Below are 21,140 nucleotides of genomic sequence, written 5' to 3'. Positions count from 1 at the left end.
TTTAGAGACTCTCATCTGAGAAATAGTAATTCCCATTTTGCTATTGTATAAGAGATGTCATTCTCCTTCTTGGCCACACATTTCTACAAATACCATAGCTGCCTGCCATCCACAGAGTTGGATGTGGGCAATTTAGCAGACTCCAGCAGCTAAGCCACAATAGACCTAATTTTTATCTTCTTTGAAAGATCACTTGTTACTTCCTTAGTGTTAGCTGAAGAAGAAAACCAGAGTCCAGCTTGTTAAATCAACTGTCTCTTTCCATGTATAATGAGTCAATTACTTTTCATCTCAGGACTGAGTAGGGGTGATGAGAGAACGTCCCATGCAGTTGGCAATGGTGAGTCTAGTCCTTGTGTGCCCTTTGATCATGCTGCTTGTGGTCTTCAGGGCCAACTTTTCTAGAAGTGTGACTCCAGAGAGTTGACATACTATAAAAATCTTCTCATGAGATTTGTATTTAAGGATAGCCTTGACTTTTTTTCTTTTTTGATTTCTTACTTAAAAATGCAGTCTGTGAAGTTTAGTAAAATTGGTAAATGTATAGTTGTATATGATTGTCATTGTAATCTAATTCTATAAATCTTGGTTCTAATTGCAGTCACTCCTATTCCCACCCTGAAGCACATCAACACATAATTTGCATCTCTCACTTTTACAGATTTGCCTGTTTCCATCATTTTATATAAATGAGATTATATAGTATGTGGCCTTTTGTTTAGGTTTCTTCCATTTAGCATGATGTTTTTGAGCTGTACTCATAAAGTATGGTGTATAATATTGCCCAAAGATACCCTGTTGTGGGATGCGTTACTGTTTGGTGGACACTTGAACCAAGAATTATCTGTTATGGAGATGAACTTCTGTTTGATGAATACTGGATTGTTTTCAGTTTGGGCTGATTTGGGTGATATATGCATATTTTTGTGGACATATGTTTTAATTTTACTTTTACTGTCACTTGGGATTAGAATTGCTAATCCTAGGTGAGAGTTTCAACTATTAAAGCTTTACCTGTGACAATGTTTTCAGTATTCCTCTCTTTGCTAACACTTATTACTGTAAACAAGCCACTTACGAGCATATCAGTTTAAATTTCTTCTCCAATTTTTGGCTTACCATCTCAATTTATCTTTCCCCTCACTCTCTTATTCCCTCTTCCCTTGTTTCTGTTTTTTTTTTTTTTTTTCTCTTTTGCTGATTTAGTGTGTTTTGTTGGGGGGAGGGGTACTCAAGGTAGGGTTTCACACAAGCTCAGGCTGACCTGGAATGTACTATGTAGTCTTAGGATAGCCTCAAATTCATGGCAATTCTCATGCATCTGTCTCCCAAGTGCTGGAATTAAAGGCATGTGCCACCACACCCAGCTGATGCAGTGTCTTGTTTTATAGCCCAAGTTGACCTTGAACTCATCATATAGCTCAGGCTTGTCTTTAAGACTTAATTCTCCTGCCTCAGCCTTCTAAGTTCGAAAATTATAGAAATATGGCACCATGTCTAGCTTTTTAAAAATTTTCTTAATGATGTACTTTGAAATACATTTTTTTCATTTCAACGAATTCAATATCTTTTATTTACCAATGTTCTTTGTAGTGGTGTAGCCCAGGATCTTTAACTCAATGCACATGGCTTTTGAAGCTTACCTAAGACCTTCTGGGATCCGTTTCATGTGATGTGGCCAGTGATACCTAAAATATATGTCCTTGTTTAAATAAATTAAAGTCTTATATTCAAAGTTTGTGACTGTGGCTACTCTAATGAAAACCTGCCAACAGTTACACTAAAGTCCTGAAGATAATCAAAGTTGTGTATACTGTCCTGCAATGGATGTGTCCTTTCCCACAGTTTTGCTTGTCTTGTTCTCTGATATCAGCAGATTAAGGTGAGTGAAGATGTTCTGGGTATTTTACTGAACTATGAGATAGTACTGTGCCTTCCTCACTCTGTTTTCAGAGCCTTGATCGGGACTCTTGACCTGTAGCTGCACAGCCATGGAGCACAGTTTTTAGAACAGATGTCAGGAAAACAGTGCACTCTCAGGAATGTCTCAATTAAAAGAATACAAAAGTCGTTGCCTTAGAGTTTTACTATAGGGCATGCTGGCTGCAGTTTTTGAAAGCAGAGGTAATACTTTGCTGGAGGCTGGTGGGCTCAATACAGTACAGTCTTGCCAAGTCCATCCATCTTTGTCCATATCCTAAGTGGTTTCTATTCCCCATCAATTTAGGTTGGCCCCACTGAATTGAATTGCAGGTCAGTGATTGGGTCACTGCTTCAGGAATGCTTGGTCTCCACTTGGAGCATTGGTTCCCTTGATCCCAGGAGGCATCTTTGTTTTTGTACAATCTAAATACAGTTCATATCCAGTACCAGTTTGCATCAAATGTATTATTCCTATAAATACCAGGAATACATAACAGCTGAGAACATGAGCCATGGTTGACAAGATACATTCATGAATTTGCTTGTTTTGGATCATTTGGTTGTGTGAGGAACTTTTCTTGTTTTATGGAGGCCAAAAATGACTTGTCAGAAGTCATTTAGTTCCAAATATAGGAACTTTGACAATAAATTTGGTACTTTTCTATACTATGATGTTTCCTTTCCAAAGTCATAGAATTGAACTTTTGGTGTGTCATGTCTTATTAGATCTAGGACTAATCTATAAGTAGTCATTTAGAATTTGAATGAAATCTGTTAACAATGGTATATTCACTTTCCAGGTCTTATTTCCCTCACAAGCCTCCTATATCTGACTGTAATGTGAAGAGTTCTGTTTCCTGTGACAGGGATTCTAGGTGTTGATTGTAGGAGGGTAAAATCTGTGCTCTGTTCTTAGAGAGTTAGGGAGATTTTGAGCTGGGGAACATCTTTCTGGCATTAAATATATACTGTGCTCAAAGCTGGTGTGACGATTCCTTTCTGTCCATAGAGCAAATTCAAGAGTATTTTCAGGTGATTATAGCTTGACATAAATTGCTTCTTTTCTTTTTTCTTCCACAACAACTTTATTCCATAGTACCCTCCTATTAGGAACCCAGTGGCTCTTCTCCTTCCTCATTCCATCACTTGTGGCTTTGCCCATTTGGGTAGGATGATGGCCCTGGTAGTTGGAACTACTTGTAGCAGCAGCTTGTTAGAAATGCAAATTAAAGCCCCACCTATATCTACTTAAGCAGAAATTTTGGGGATGGATCCATCAACCCATGTTTGATACGCTGTCCAGAGTATGTTTTACACATGTAGGTATGTATGTGTGTTTGTATGTTTGTGGTTCATGTGTATATGTGGGTGAATGTGTGTGGACATGTGTGTGGAGGCCAGAGGTCAATAGCATTGCGCATTTTCCTCAATTGCTTTTCACCTCATTTTGGAGACAGGGTCTCTCAATGCTGGCCAGCAGCCCCAGGTAGCCTCCTGTTTCTACCTAAGAAGAACTGGGGTTACAGACATATATCAGGATTTTTATGTGCATGCTTAGATCTGAACTTGGGTCCTTGTGCTTATTCAGCAAACACTTTACAAACTGAGCCAACTCCCAGGCCTTTCTGGAGATTTTGATGCATGGTCACATTTTAGAACCAGTAAACTCTGGTGATTATGAGCGAAGCACAGCCAAGTTTCAGATTTTAACTCTGAAATTTAGTAGTTACTACTTGTTGATGCCTACTTATCTATGTTATCTTTGGTAAAGATATATTTTAGCCTTAACTTTCTACTCTGGCAACTTCTGGGGTGAGATGGTAATTTCTTCTGTAGGTAGTTGTGAGGAATAAAGCAGGTACCATGGAGTGCCTCCAGAGCCTGGTGCATGCTACCATCCCTAAATGAACTTATGGTTGATGGATTGTGTGAACCTTGCTGTTATCTGCTCAGTGCTTGGGTATCCTTCCATCACGTATCCATGGCAAGTTGGCATTTCACTACTCATTTCTAACTTAAACATTTGCTGTGCATCCCATTCTCAATGATAGGGAGTGAGAGTAGTTTGACACTGAAGTCCCTAGATGAGCAACATTTGAAATTTTGCTTAGGTCTTTGGTTTTCTGTCTGGGCCAGAGCATCTTTTGATAGGAATTTAATAGTTAAAGACTTTGTTAAATGTTGTCTGTATACATGTTTAAGTTCTGAATAAGCATTATTTCCTGCGTCTATGATGTGACTATGTCTTCTGGAAGTTCATGTATTGGAAATGAAATCACCAGAGTTGCATGCTGATAGCGTTTAGAGGTGAGACCAAGAGAAGGAAGATGAGGTATATGAGGTAATGAAGGCAGAGCTGTTGTGGGACTAGTGGCTTCATAAAAGCACTGCGCACTCCTGCCTCCTCACCATCTGGAGTTTGTCCCCTTGTTAGATACAACTAGAAGGCTCTCACTCCATGCTGTTACATGACTCAGGATTTCCCTGCCTCCAGACCTGTGAGAAATAAGTTCCAAGTTAATTTCCTCCCTCGTTCCCTTCCTTCTATCTCCCTCCTGCTTCCCTCTCTCTCTTACTTCTTTTCCTCCACTATGGTCTTATTATGTAGATTAAACTGACCTTGTGCTTGAGCTCCTATTGCCTTAGTCTCCTCAGTGCTGGGGCTACAGGTGTGTATCCTCATGCCCAGCTTATTTTCTTTTGATGTAACAATACAAAAAATCAATAAGTCACTGCCTCCATTTATTTACCACTTCAAAATCTTCTGATACGTTATGTCTATTCATAGACATAATCCCTTACTAGTAGATTCTAACTAACTGTGGATACCAGCATAAAAACCAGGAGGCTCTATAGATGTGTCCATGGCTTTTCTCCCCCAAGACTGGGTCTTCTTCAATGTCAGAGCCCACCAATGGGTTGGAGAGATTGCTTAGTGGTTAAGATGTTTGCCTGTGAAACCCAAGGGCCCAGGTTTGATTTCCCCACAGCCCATATAAGCCATATGTACATGGTAGCACATGTATCTGGAGTTCATTAGCAGTGGTTAGAGGCCCTGGTATGCCCATTCTCTCCCTCTCCCCCCTTTCTCAAATAAATAAATAAATAGTAATTTTTTTTAAAAAAAGAAATGCTAACAATATACATTGTATCACCTATGACTCCATGATGCATTTTCCATTGTTGACTCTTTTTTCAACACTGTTGTGGGGTCCTGTACATAAGCATTTGTGAGACTCTGTAATCTTGCCTGTGCATTCTTGGTTGTCCTCAAGTTTACCTACAATCCTTGACAAACACTATCCCATCCTGGCAGCTTATGTTACTGCTTTTATTTGTTACTTAGATCTAGCACATGACTTGCATTTGTCTTCTTCATATTTAGCATCCTGTGTTGCTGACTTCAGAAGAGAATTTGTATACAAACATCATGTCCTATTTAACATAGTAGCATTTTGATTTATTATCTTTCCTATCTTATTTATCCATATACTTAATTTTATAAGTACCACTGATTCATTGGTTGGATTTTTGCCAATAACCGATTAAAAGAAAAAATACATTAAAAGTAAAAGCAAAACCAAAATCATCCACTAGAAAACCCTTTTAACTTGTTACATATTTATTTACATATTTAGCAACCTTTTAACCCTTCAGTGCCTTTGATGAATGTCACCTGACCTTACTAGCTCAAAGGGCAGTGTTTTTCCATCAGTATTTTGTTGTTGTCTGAAAAAAGGGTCTATGGGCACATAGACACAGGAAAGGCTACACACTTAAGCATACTTATCATATGCCCCTCCTCACCCTAAGCCCCGATTTGTAATTCACAGTAGCATTTGAAAAGTTTCATAGTTGTCCCACATAAAAAAACCCATTAACTTGTCTTGACCTATTTTTTCCCTGAGTGAACACTTTTTAATATTCCATGAACTAATGTTTCATAAAACAACTTGTGACCACTTTATAGTTTTGGATGTACTTTCTCACTCTCTATCTCTTGGATTTTTACTCTAAACCTGTAGTTTGTATTTTGTTTTCCCATATATATTTTTGACAGATCTGTGTGACCTGGGTTGAATATTTATAATGTCACTTGCTTTGAACAAAAACATTTTTGATAATTATTTCTCCTTCCTTATTCTACATAAATGTTTATTTAATATTTTGGTAGTACTAATGGTTATAATTCCTTCAAGTGTTTATGTTATTCATGTGATATATTTGGGCTTTATTGCTTTTGAAGGGGGAATAAATAACTTATTAGCATTTACATTTCTCAATTAACCTACTAAGAAATGATTTCATCATACAAATAAATTATTTTTAAGTTTTTTTAAATTGTTACTTAATTTTATATAGCATTACAATATATGCTGTCTTTGCATTAGCTCTTTCTTTTTATAAAAAATTTTTTAAATTTTATTTATTTGAGAGCGACAGACACAGAGAGAAAGACAGATAGAGAGAGAGAGAGAATGGGCGTGCCAGGGCCTTCCAGCCTCTGCAAACGAACTCCAGAGGCGTGCGCCCCCTTGTGCATCTGGCTAACGTGGGACCTGGGGAACCGAGCCTCGAACCGGGGTCCTTAGGCTTCACAGGCAAGCACTTAACCACTAAGCCATCCCTCCAGCCCTCTTTCTTTTACTAGAAGGCACTTGTCCCAGATACTGATCTACATGTCTGCTTTCAACCCTCTCTCAGGTCTTCTCACATGACTTCAAAATGAAGTTCAGTATTAGTACTACATGCATTTATTTTTAGATGTGCTTCTAAGCATCTAAATGCCCCAATATAATACTACATGTTCCTTCCACTTCAATTGCACTCTTGTGTTTATCATTACATAACATACTGTATGTCTTTTTGTTTATTCTCCCTTAATAGAAAGTAACTCTCCTGAGGGCATGGGCTTTTATCTATTTTGTTCTTATGCTATGCTTTAGAACAGTATGACATAGTTTAAGTGCTCAATAAATTTTTGATTGAGTTGCAAATATAATAATCTCAGTAGAAAATGAATTCCATAAAATTAAAAATGCTTTTATGCTACTAATTCAGTGAAGGGTAGAAATGTAAACATTTAATGGTAAAACATTAAAAGCATTCCTTCTCTCTTTTTGCTCCTCTCCTGTCCCTCTGTGCTACTTTTTTCAGCCTGGCCTTTTGATGCACAGTCTTAGTATAGCACAGTTGCCTAAAATTTGCAGTCCTCTGGCCTTCGTCACTCAGGTACCATCATGTTTGACTAAGCCAACATTTTCTATTGAGAATAATCAGCAAAGCACTCTAGTGAGGCACATAGACTGGATCTCTGCCATTTTTCTTTGAGACTAAGTCTTTACTATGCATCCCAGGTTGGTTTAGCCTTTACCAATTAACCTAGACTGGCCTTGAACTTGCTATCCTCCTGCCTCAATTTCCTCGAGTGTTGGGATTATATGTTTGCAACATTTTGTCTGATTGAAAAGCAGTTTTTTTTTTTTTCTAAAGAACAGATACAAAATAAGTCATCCTTAATTAATAAGACTTCAGTCCAGCTAAAACAATACAAGAAGAAAATAAGAATTTTTTAGCCTTGGAAAGGAGTAAGCAGAGTTCTTACCAATCAGAGCAGAAACCTTGTCTGTGTAGGAGCAAACAAGTTGCAGATAAAATGTTAGAATGAATAAAAGAGGTTGTCAAATATTCTATTAACAACAAAAAGAAACAAAATCAACATATAAAATCAATTGCATGCCATTACACTGCTACAAATATTAGAAGAAAGTAGTAAAATAATATTTATAATAGTATCAGAAGCATAAACTACCAAGGGAGAAATTCTAATAACAAGCTCTCTATGGAGAAAATGAAACACAAGATACTTATGAATGCCTAAATGAATGGGCAAAATAAATCATATTCATGAATAGAAAATCTCAAACTGTAAAAGATATGTTTTTTTCTTAAATGGTTTTAGAAATTTTATTAAACTAAACTGAAAATCCCTATATTTCCTTCTCCCTCAAGAGACACGAGGGTTGATTCTTTGCAAATAGAAGCCTGAATGGTGAGTCTTGTCCTGCCAGTTACTAACTCACACTGCTACACACCTGCACCAGGTAAGAAGTACGGCGCTGTGTAGAAATAGAAAATAGAGATTGGAAGAGAACATACATCCCAAGAGCACACATTTTTGTAAACACTATGAAGAACTGGCTCTGAAGACAGGTAAAGAAAGATGTTTCACCAAATGGTATGGCAACAGTTGGTTTAAGTGTGAAAAAAAATTGTATCCCACATTATGAAATTGGCTCGGGTTATAAGGCAACTCCCCCTCAAAATGTCAGAAGGAAATAAAATAGGAACTTTTTTTTTTTTTTTTTGATTTTTTTGAGGTAGGGTCTCACTCTAGCTCACGCTGACCTGGAATTCACTATATAGTCTCAGGGTGGCCTCGAACTCACGGTGATCCTCCTACCTCTGCCTCCCAAGTGCTGGGATTAAAGGCATGCATCACCACACCTGGCGGAACTATTTTTTTTTTTAATTCAGGTAATACAGTATGATAAAATAGGCATGAACCACATAGCAAAGAAGTTTTACCACATCATTACTGAATTCACCAAATGGTCCAAGTGAAAAAAAAATACTCAAACATGAGGGCAGATATTTGTAACATGTATTATGGAGAAGGATAAGTGCCTAGAATAAAAAGAAAGAGGCCATGTTAAAAAGACTGGTAGCCTAAACATGGTGGACAAAGGACTCAAAGCTATACCTTGCACAGAAAAGATCAGAAACAACCCAGACCAGGAGAAGATATGTACTCTCACGAAGCATGAGGAAGCACCATGACTCTGGCCCACCTCTCAGCCCATATGCTGAAAATGCTAAAGAAAAGAACAGTAGAGTTTTGGTGGCATACACTACTCCAGAGAGAGTCAGTTGTTACACAATGCTGGAAACCACTTTGATACTATCTCAGCAAGCTGAAGGTATCCCTTGGCTCACCCCTTCTATAGCCATACTTTAGAGAAAGTTTGCACTAGAGCTGCTGGGAGTACAGATATTCTGTGGGCAAATATATGATAGGCATCATTATTTTTAGCATTGTGCTTACTATTTCAGTGCTCTAGAGAGTCATACTCTCTGCTCAGTCACCGCCCTCCATCTTTCCCCTCTAAACTTGGGCAACCCACATACTACTTTTCTATAACATCATACAGTTGTACTCACAGAGTATGCAGCAGGTTAGACTGGCGTCTTTCTCTTAGTAGTATGAATTTAGTTCTTCACCAGCAAGCAGGGCATTCCATCTGCAGTGAGTGAGGGTTTCTGTTGGTTTATATTCTCGCTATTATCTGGTAATATCAGTATTCTGATTCTTGCTATTCTGATAGGTAGAATAATTGCTATTAGTTGGTAGGAAAACCAAAAATAACTGAGATGTCCATTGGCCTAATAATTTCCAAATTGAGGGTTGCACAAATAATGAAATGACACGAAACTATACTTACATAACGTTGTAGTTTGAATAGATGGCCCCCAATATATTCAGTGTTTTATTAGTTTGTAGTTTGGATCTGCAGCCACCGGGCTGGAGAAGATGTCACTGAGCCAGATCTGAGGGTCCAGCCCTAAGGTGTGGTGGTGGATTTGCAATTTCTGTCTAACGATACCCAAAGTCGCTGGAGTTCCTGAAATGTGCTTGGTTGTGGTGGGGCATTTGGGATTTGACCTGTGGCTTCTCACTTTCTTTCTGCTTGGACCTGTGAAAGTAGGCCAGCTTCTTCTGCCATAGTGGAACTTTTCCTGGATCTGTAAGCTTCAATAAATATTACTTCCTCCATAACTGTGCCTGGTTCAGAAGTTCATCTCAGCAATCTGAAGCTGTCTGCTCCATGTGTCAAAGTTAATGTGCTGATCATGAGTTTGTATAATTAGGTAAGATAGCAAGCTTGATGACACAGACTTTAATCCCAGCTTTAGCAGCTGAGGGAGGAGGATTGCAAGACCTGATTATACTTGGGGCTACAGAGGGAGTTCAAGGCTAGCCAGAGCATATAGTGAGATTATATTTTAAAATGTAAAAAGAATTGACTGGAGAGATTGATCAGTGGTCAAGATACTTGCCTGCAAAGCCTGAGGACAGGGACTTGATTCCCCAGTACCCATGTAAGCCAGATGCACAAGGTGGCCATGTGTCGGGAGTTCATTTTCAGTGGCTGGCCGTCCTGGTGCGTTCATCCTATCTTTCTGTCTCTTTCTACTTCTATATTACAAGTGAATAAATAAATGAAATACTTTAAAAAATGAAAGAGGCTGGGAATAAGCTCATTGATAGAGTACTTGTGTAGCATGCATGAGGCCCTAATTACCTCAATACTATAAAAGAAAAGAAAAATAAAGTGTAACTACTGCTCAAATGGGGTGGGTACATGGACCTTTGTTTGCCTATTTTATTGCATACCTGTAATTTTTTAAGCTGAAAAGTTAAAACAGTTTTAGTGTTGCTTTCTCATAGATGAAATAAAGCTACATCTCATAGGCGGGCTGGAGAGATGGTTTGGTGGTTAAGCGCTTGCCTGTGAAACTCTGGTTTAAGGCTGAATTCCCCAGGAATTGCGTTAACCAGATGCACAAGGGGGCGCACACATCTGGAATCCATTTGCAGTGGCTGGAGGCCCTGGTGTGCCCATTCTCTCTCTCTCTCTATTTGCCGTTTTCTCTCTTTCTCTGTCATTCTCAAATAAACAAATAAAAATAAACAAAAAAATTAAAAACATCATAGGAGGTTAAGAAAAGAAATTGCATGAAAGCAGATCCAGTGTAAGGCTCAAAACACACAAGTTAAACAATATAGTGGTGGTAATAAGAGTGGTTGTGAATGTGGGGAAGCAGCAGATGAAGGACTGTATTTAAGGCTCAATGTTGCTCTTAACATAAAAAATTTCTCAGTGTAAAAACTTTGATCTTGGGGCTGGCAGGATGATTTAGTGGTTACAGCACTTGCCGATGAATTATGTGGATCCAATTTCAATTCCCTAGTCTCATATAAGCCAGATGTACATGGTGGCACATGAATCTGGAGTCTGCAGTGGCTTGAGATTCAGGTGAACCCATTTTCTCTCTCTCTCATAAATAAAAATAAACAAAATATTAAAATCTATGATCTTTAGTTTATTGAAAAGAATTAATGAAGTTAGAGTTTAGTGGACTTAAATATTTTTAATAGAGTCTATAATTAAAGAACATCTGTGAGAATTTTTGGTTCTAAATTAAGTTCTTAACTGTGTTGGGTAAGTCAGTGATCCAAGTATCTGGAGGGTGGTCCCTAGACCAGAGCATCATTACCAACTGGATACATGTTAGAAATGTAAATGTTCAGACCTCACCCCTGACCTGAAGCTTTAAGAGTGGGACTTGAAAGGCTTCACATTGAAGGTTCTTCCCTAGTACTGTAGCACTTGGTGGGCCTTGGGGCAGGGACCACTGCATCCTGATGGATGGATTAATGTTTTATACAAGGGGAAAATTAGCTGGGCACCTGTTACTCTCCCAACTTTTCTCCATGTGCAGACTCAACCATGAGGCACCATTTTGGAAGCATAGAGCAACCCACAGCAGATATTGCTTCTAACCTTATATTTCCTGGGTCCAGAGCAGTACAGAATACATCTGTGTTTTCACAAACCACCAGGTCTCAGGTATTTTGTTATAGCAACAGGATCAGACTAAGGCAGGGGTTCAGCAATGTGTGTTTTAGGACACCACTCTTGGTGATTTTAATGTCCACAAATTTGAGAACCACTGTATAGATAAAACTAGATCCTTTTTTCCCCTAGTGATGGTGTGCAATTACCAGTGTGCAAGATTTTTTTGTGTGTGTGGGTCGGGAGATGAGCTTGTGTGTGCATAAATGTGTATGCTGTGGGGTGTGTGTGTGTGTGTGTGTGTGTGTGTGTGTGTATGTGTATTATATGTTTGGTTTGTGTTCTTGCAATGCCCCCTGTAGTGGTGATGGTGGGGGTGCTTGCCTGTAGTAGCTCAAGCTTAAATGCTTTTTCTCTTTTTCCACTGGAGTTTGATGATGCTTGAGCTTGTTCTGGACAATACCCTGTTCTCTGTTCCCCTTTCAAGGACTGGGGTTACAGGCATGTGAGACCACTCTCAACTGTTTACAGGTGACATGGAGATTCAAGCTCAGTCCATTGCAGGCCTCTTCAGGGCTTTGTGTTTACACAGGAAGTGCACTTAACTTGTACCACCTCTCCAGCCTACAAGGTAATTTTAAGGGCCATAAATATGAGCATTTAAAATATTACTAACCATACTTAGAGTTTGTTTGAAAAACATACATGATGATCAAATCTTTCAGTTCATTTGTGTTATTGCTTCTTATATGACTGAGTATAAAGAAAAAGCACCAATTTAAAGTTGGCATATATAGAAATTGTGTCATATTCTTAATGTAATCTAGAAATCTCAAGATTCAGAGTGTCGAATCTTGCCTATAGAAGTTTTAATAACACCTTACTGGATGAATCTCAAAAATGTTTTCCATTCTAAAGTTGTGTGTTTTTCATACAGATTTGCCTCCTCAATAAAATTTAAAAATTTAAGCTCACATGGCAAGAAGCTGGTTCACATCTGTACTGGGAAGCGAAATTGCTGGTCAGTGTGCTTTTAAGAGTGGTGCTTACTGAGGTTCAGATTTTGTCATGGCTAATGGATACTAGGGATAATTCATATGCAAATCATCAAAATTAAATAAATTAAGGCAAAATTGGTTTTGAAAATACCACTTAATTTTATAAACTTTTTCTTCATTTCACATTTTGTAGTATCCGCAGTGCAATAGGCAGATGTTTTGTGAAACGAAATGAAATGACACTTGGGGACAATGCAAACATATTTTGGTAATTGGGGATTTATACTTTATAAAAGTTTGTGTAAGTAGATACAAAATAGAAAGCCTTTAAAACTGGCATTTTAAATAGGCCTATTGAGGTACAATTCACATAACATACACACTGACTTAAAGTGTGTAGTTCAGTAGTTTTATTTGTTCAGAATTGTGTTATCTCTATGAGCACTTTTAGAACATTTCATCCTTTCAGAAATAAGCCTCACATCCTCATGTTGCTCCCTGTACCCTACCCCACCCACCTCCAAGCCTAGGTCCCCACTTTCTATGGTAGTGCTCATTGCACAGACATGAACTTTCTAGCATGTAGCCTTTTATGTCTGGTTTCTGTGACTTAGCATATTTCCAAGATCCATTCATCTTGAGTCATATAGCATTATTTTATTCATTTTGATTCCTGAATAGTATTCTACTGTATTGATATAACATGGTTTATTTACCAGTTTTTCTATTTAACAGACTTGTAGATTGTTTCCACATTTTAACTATGTCTCCATATAAATCATGGTGCTATGAATATGCATGCACAACTTTTTGAGTTAGCGTATGCTTTTATTTCTTTGGGTATACACTTAGGAGTGTAATTGTTGTGGCAGGTGGTAACTGTTTTTGGCAATCTGAGGAACTTATTTGGTGAAGAAAAACACTAATTCAATGTAAATTATGATTTTCTTTAAGATGAATTGATTTTTATATTAATTTTTCATAAAGCACTAATTTTGTCAAGAATTTTGCACAAAATACTTCTCCCAAATGTTCTTCGGCAAAAAGTCATTAAATATGTGGTTTTGAACACATCTGTTTATGAACAGCAATTCTTTATCACAATTTATCATCATTTACCAAAATTGTCACATCTTTCTGGGACACATTTCACTCTCAGATCATTTTATTACAGCCTGTGCTTGAGCATTTAATGGAAAATGTCACGGAATATGCTTCTAGAACTGATAGAATTCGTGTATGTGTGTGTGTGTGTGTGCGCACACACACACACATTGACTTTTACAAATAAATTGTACATTGTTAAACTGATGGATGTTTTCTTTTTCTTTTATAAAATGTAATTTTAAAATAACATAAAAGCATATTTCTGAAATAAAAACATTTTAATGTCTATCTGCATCTGATACTATATATTTTACTGTGCTATTCTATTTATTAATATTTTAATGCTTTAGGAACAGAAACATTTGTCTAGTGAGAGTTTATGCTCAGTAATTGTTAATATTTAACTCTAGATCAGTGTTTCTTAAAGCATTATGTTGAGTTTGACTTCCTGTACATTTCCTTTTAGGGGAAATCTTCAGGGTGTTTTCTTTTCCTAGAGACTTATGAAATTATCCTGAGTCCTTTCTTGTTAGAAAGGAATGCCTCTGAACAAAAAAATGTGGGAATGAAGTGCAGTGAATGGCTAGCAGTGATAGTGTAGGTAAAAGATGCTCCTCAAAGATTAAAACAAAATTTACTGATTAGGCTTGAAGGAATTAGATTTGTTTACTGACAGAAAGAAAAGCCTTCTTATGGAAACTCAGACTGGTAAGGCAATATGAGGATGTGAAGAAACAAGTTTTATTCTTAATCTTGGTGCATGTGTAGAGGACAGAAGACAACTTTTGTGTGTTGGTCCTCACCTTCCATGTCACATGAGGTCAATGCTGTCACCTTCTTGTTGCTTGTCATTGTATTTGCCAGATAAGTTGGCCTGTGGGCTTTTGGAAAATTCTTCTGTCTCCACCTCCCTTCGCACCATTAGTATGCTGGGATTGGAGAAGATACCACAGCTTCTAGCTTCTATGTGGGGACTGGGATTTGTACTCAGAGACCCATGCTTTTGTAGTAAGCACTGTATCCACTCAGCCATCTCCCAGGCCCAGTGCATCTGTGTCTCCACACAACCTCCATATGTCACATCAATGGGGAAAACCTCTCCTTTGATTAAACCTTCTGTGCAGCTCAGACTCCATTTTCTACTGGGTTCACACCTGGAGTTGGCCTCTGACAATACTCCCAAGGGTTACCTAAGGAGTTCTGCATTGGATTTGTCTCAGTGTTTTTATCCATATGTCAACTCTGTACATTCATCCCTGTTCCCTTAACCTTTAAAAAGTTTTATAAAATATTTTTCACTTATAAAAGTAGTATAATTAGGGCCTGGAGAGACAGTTCACTTAGTAAGGTAGTTGCCTAGCAAGCATTGATGACCTGAGTTCAGTCCTTGAGGTCCACTTAAAAATATAGGTGTTGTGGTGCACACCTCTAATCTCAGCCTCAGGGAGTTTGGAGAGACCTAGTTTCAAAAAGAACTGGATGGTATATCTGAGTATGACATTTAAGGCTGTCCTCTGGCTCTATACACACATGTACACACATGTATGCACATTCCCCCATGTACCCAAACACATATGAAGCATGTGCACACCACAAACACACACACACACACGCACACACACACACACACATACTAGTATAATAAGACATAAATGTGAATTAAATGTTATAGGGGTTAACTCCATTATTTTACAGCTTTACAATTAGGGACTGTGTTTATGCCTCTTCAGAACATGTATGCACAAGCCTGGATCCCAAAGTGATGGTATTAAGGACTGGGGCTTGGTCTTGAGGATGAAGTCTTTATGAATGGTATTAGTGCCTTTAGAAAATAGGTCCATGTAAACTCGATCACCTCTTGAACAAGATGAGGACACAGTAGGGATGAGCTGCCTATGAGAATGTCCTCTCTTGCTGAATCCATTGGAACATTGGTCAGTGAAAAATAAAGTTCTGCTGTTTCTATTACACATTAACTAGTATGTGATATTTTGATCCAGCATCCCAAATGGACTAAGCCCTAGTTACATGAAAATAACAAGGTAACCTATGTATACTGAAAATAAAATATATGAAATAATGGACACATATGTTATGATTTTACTTTTATTTATACAAAGCTATACAAGATACAGACATATACAGAAATAGAGTCATTAAAGTTTTAACCTTTTGAAGAGTGGACTGGAATAGACAAGAAGAGAAGAGTGGTATTTTGCTCTTGCTTTTTCTATATTGTCTGAAATTAGAATAAATTTGATGTAGTTATGTATACATCAGATGTTTTGGTTTTTCTACTTCCAATGTAACAAATCATTACACATTTCACTTAAAACAACAGGAATGTACATCACAGTTCGGGGGGTCAGGGGTCTGCATTGTTTCCTACTGTGTTTTAATCAGGTTGGCCGCCTCTTTCTGAGCTTCTAGGAAAGAGTCCCCTTTCTGGCCTTCTCCAGCTTTTAGGGGCACCTACATTCACACCCTCCCATCTTCTTTTCTTCCAGCCAGGAGACGAACTAGCAACATCAAATTTCTCTCTCTTTCCACTCTGCCTCCCTTTCTTACTTAAGAATCTTATGATTACTAAATTAGGCCCTGTGGCCAGAATAATGTCCTTATTTTAACATAAAGAGATTAGCAAGCAAAATTATGACTTCAACCTTACTTCCTACTTTTCAGGCAACATAGTATGTTCATTGTTTGACTTGTCACAATCAGCTAGTAAAACAATAGCTGCTGCTGCCGCCTCCATTGACCAGACCATTTACAGAAGGATGGTATGTAAAAAATGTGAAAAGAAACCTATATCACTTCAGATACAAGGAAAAATGATGCAAGGAATACCACAGAAATTGGTGGGGAAAAAAAAGCTTAATGAAAATAAAGCTTTGACTTCCGAAAAAGCAAGATTTGATCCATATGGAAAGAATAAGTTCTCCACTTGCAGAATTTGTGAAAGTTCTGTACACCAACCCAGTTCTCATTACTGCCAGGGCTGTGCCTACAAAATGGGCATCTGTGCAATGTGTGGCAGAAAGGTCTGGGACACCATAAACTACAAACAAACTTCTCTGTAGGTGTATTGATGAAGTTTCCAGCTTTCTTTGATTTCATTTTCTGCTTTGAATTTTTAAAGCAAAATGTAGATGATCATCTTACAGAATAACTTGTGTCAAGAAAAATAATTAAGTTTAAACCAGAGAAGCTGCTCAGTATTCTGTTCTTTTGCTCTCAAAAATTTATGTATAACAATGCTCTAACCAGTCTTCTGCGTTAAGTGGATATTTTCCTTATGAGCATTTTATTGAACTAGAATAAGTGACAAAATTAATGGAAGTGATATTCTTGAGTTCTGGGTGCACTTTTTATTTAACAGCATTCATATTATGCTTATCTGCTTACTTGGTTTAGTGATATAGCAAAAGTAAAAGATATTTTATCTGTACCTCACATCCAGACGTAAGGGTTCTTCTCCCTCGTCCTGTATTGATGTCACACAGTTGGTTTAATTTTTGGAAACCACTATTGCTGAATTGTTCCCTAGGTTTCTGTTTGCTCTGGTGACACTGGAGATTTAACCCGGGGCTTTGCATGTGCTAGGCCAGTACTCCACTGCTGAGCTAGGTGACTAGCCCCTTTGTAATACATTGATGCTTAAATTGAAGACAACTTGTAGTTTTGATTTTTTTTTTTTAATTTGCTCCTTAAGCCAAAATGTCAGTTTCACACATGGGTGAATAAGAACACTAGAAACAGTCATTTGTTCAAATGAACACACTGGATTTCAAAAAATACATACACATGTTATCTTGAATTCAGATTGTCATGAAAGCCAGAATAGTACTTATCCCTCACAATGTTTGTCCACGTTCCTATATAATAAAAATGAAACTGTCCTTTTGGGGAAAACTTTTTGAAGTAGGAAATAAACTTTTTTAAACCCTCCACCACCAAAGAAATAAATAGGACAAAACAAAACACCCTGGTGCCCTTGTGCTCTCTGCTAGAAGACACTTTGAGTTTTCATATTAAGGCTTTTCTTTTTTTATATAACTGCAAAAGTAACAAATTTTATTAATTTTGAAAAATTAATTAGTTTTGTACTCAGTGAATACAGTCAAGTTGGTACCATTGTTAGCCTCTTTCCTGCCCTTCCTCCTCCCCCTGGCCCCTCCTTGTTGAGGTATATGGGTTATGCATTGTGTGGTTAGCCCTCAGTTATGGGTAGGAGGAAATGTCTCTGTGTATCATGACCCAACGTGTGACTCTGACATTCTTTCTGCCCCCTTTTCTGCAAATTTCCCTGAGCCATATTGGGTTGATTTTAGGTCTGTTTCAGTGATGAAGTCTTGGGAGCCTCTGGGTCTCTGGATATCTGATTTGATAGGCGTTGATTGTTCTCTGTGTTGATCTCCTTCACCCTTGTGCTGGTACTCAGTTCACCAAGAAAACAGTACCCTTGCTTATTTCGGCAATTCTTCTTAGTTTCAGCTGGGGCCCTTTTGAGGTATGATGGAATGGTTCTCTCCTTAGGATCTGCATCTATCTGAAAAAGAAAAGCAGATTCTCCAACGGAGAGTAAAATTACCCTCAGATAAATAGGATGACCCTTATTTTTTTAATAGAGAATTTAAAAGGTATAGGCCCTTTTGTAGTCCATGATTGGTTGTAGCTTGATAATAGAGAGTGGGCTCATATTTGGATATGGTTCTGACTTGTTTCCCACCTCCAGCTATGTGTCCTAATCCATTGAGTGGATCTGTTAGCCAAATCAAGAGCAGTGCAGGTTTGAGGTCAGCCTAGTGACCCTGTCTCAAAAAAGAAAACAAACATTAATAGGTATAGGCCCTCTTGTAGCCTACAATTGGTGGTGGCTTGATAATGGAGAGCAGAGTCATTTTTGGATCTGGTTCTGACTTGTTTCCCAGCTCCAGCTATGGGTTCCATTCCACTGAGCAGACCAGTTAAACAAGTTAAGAGCGGTTGGTTTCCCACCATGGCTGTGAAGAAAAGCTCTTTTTCTCACTAATTTATGCTAGTGTAAACTTGTGGATTCCTATAGTATTGTTACTATTGTATGTTTTCATGTCAAAATGTCCCAGATAATTGCCTGGGCCTTGGAACTTTTTCACATGGTGTTGTTATACGAGCAGTTCCTTACTTTATAACACAGTATATTTCAAGTTTATGTTGGTTTTTGTTTTAAGGTTTTCCTGCAACCTCAGTCAGTTATTTCTCCAAATGTTATTTTGTTTCTTTTAGTTGAGAGTAGAGTTTATAAACTAGGACCATTGCTTTTTAAGATTGAAAACAAACAAACAAACAAACAAAAAACCCAGCCTTCTCATAGCCTGTATGATAGCTGTTTTTTTAAGTTTATTTATTTATTTACTTATTTAAGAGAGAGAGAAAAATGCAGAAGACACAGAAAGAATGAATATGGGTACACCAGGGCTTCCTGACACTGCAAACAAACTCCAGATGCATGTGCCATTTAATGCATCTGGCTTTACATATATACTAGGGAATCCAACTTGGATCCTTAGGCTTTGCAGGCAAGTATCTTAAACATTGAGCCATCTCTAGCCCTACTAACTGTTTTTTATACATTTATTTATTCACAAGCAAAGAAAGAGAGAGAGAGAGAGAGAGAACAAAAACGCCATGGTCTCTTGACCCTGTAAACAAACTCCAGATACATGCACCACTTTGTGCATCTGACTTCCACAGGAGCTGGAGGATTGAGTCCAGACCTCCAGGCTTTGCAAGAAAGCATTTTTTTTGAGGTCCTGGGTCTTGCTCTAGCCCAGGTTGACCTGTAATTCACTATGTAGTCTCAGGGTGGCCTTGAACTCTTGGCGATCCTCCTACCTCTGCTTCCCTAGTGCTGAGGTCAAAGGTTTGCGGCACCACATCTAGCACAAGAAAGCACTTTTAACTGATAAGCCATATCCATAGCTCATGCTAGCTTCACTTCTTGGTCAGGCAATACCAAGTAAATGGGAAAAGAGGAAAATAGATGGTAAATAGTTTAATTTGGTACATATATTTTGTTTTTAAATTCAATAGTAATTTTAAAAGTTCAGTAAGATTTCAGACAAACCACCTTGCTTAGGGGTGGGGACTGAAAGTTATGGAAAAATATTAGAAAACTTTGCCTGTTTTTTTTCCTTGTTAGCTTCTATTCTAAACTGACTATGGAAAGGTGACCATAGCATTTCTTCTCTCCTGTTTTTCTGGGGTGGGGGCTGGGGGGTGGGGGTTATGCTATGTCCTTTGATTCAACGAATGTTTATTAAACCTTATGTGCTTAATATTTCTGGAACATTTGGAATATACAACAAAAATTTTATTTATAAAAGAATAATTTCTAAATAAAACTTTCAGATATTTGGTTTGTAAAGATAGCTCATATGCAGATTATAATGAGTGGGAAAACTAGGACAGTTCAAGAAAGTTCAAGTGCCTGAGACAGGGATATTTTATAATATTGTTAAAACTGACAAGGGGATTATAGCTCCGATTTCCTTCCACAAGGAATCTGTGCTTTTCTTTCTCTTACTTTCGCTTTAATTAAACTTTGATCTGCTTTATCTTCAAAAACTACCTGATGAGGGCTGGAGGGATGGATCAGTGGTTGTGTCACTTACCTACAAATCAAATGATCTGGGTGTGATTTCCCAGTACCCACTTAAAGCCAGGTACACAAAGTGACTCATGCATTTGCAACGGGTAGAGGCCCAGACATGCCCATTCTCACTTCTCTCCTCTCTCTCTCTGCTAGCAAATACATATATGTAATAGACATATACATGATAGATAGATGAGAACTGATCTACTCTGGGAATGATATTTGAGTAAAGACCTGGAAGAATTTCAGGAGTTAGTTGTTTTGGGTGTCAGAGTAAGCTTTCGTAACAGGATCTACTTGAGTAAAGACTTAGAGGATCTTAGGAGCCAGTAACTGAGGAAATTGTTTTGGAGACAGAGTGAACAACCACTAGCTAGTTCCTAAGGCAGGAAAATTATAAGACTGTTCAGGGAACAACAGGAGGTTATGGGTGAATACCTCTGGCCATGATGAGGGTAGACTGAAAAGAACCAAGGGTGGGATCTGGCCGACCATGATATTGAAATGACCCCAGAGATATGGTGTGGCTTGGCATTGTGTGGCAGCAGTGAGTAATGTGAAGTCATAGAATTTCACATGTGCTGTTCTTTGAAGACAATGAGGTTGGCTGGCTGCTTGGCTTTGGGATGTGATAGAAGAAGTATCACGGAGGAGTTCCAGATCCTGAGTAATGTAAGGATAAGGGTGGCATTGACTGAGAGAGGGCTGTGGGAGGAGCAGGGTTACTAGAGATCTGAAGTTAGTGTTAATATAGTAAAAATGGGATATTCTATAAGATACCCAATAGCAGATGATGGGTGAGCAATTCTATATAAGATCTAGTTCAAGAAAATGCACTAC

At 38.1% G+C, this 21,140-nt stretch overlaps 1 protein-coding gene and 1 pseudogene across 10 annotated transcripts in view; both read left to right on the top strand.

Moving 5' to 3' along the window:
• The window catches only part of Nrg1 (neuregulin 1), a 1,129,183-nt gene that overhangs the window by 33,709 nt on the left and 1,074,334 nt on the right, over positions 1–21,140 (top strand). The window lies entirely within an intron of this gene.
• LOC101615963 lies at positions 16,444–16,746 on the top strand (annotated as a pseudogene).

Source organism: Jaculus jaculus, chromosome 9 (genome assembly GCF_020740685.1).
Source record: "Jaculus jaculus isolate mJacJac1 chromosome 9, mJacJac1.mat.Y.cur, whole genome shotgun sequence".
Lineage (NCBI taxonomy): Eukaryota > Metazoa > Chordata > Mammalia > Rodentia > Dipodidae > Jaculus > Jaculus jaculus.
The sequence above is the reverse complement of the archived record's forward strand: the minus strand, read 5'-3'. Positions and strand labels throughout refer to the sequence as shown.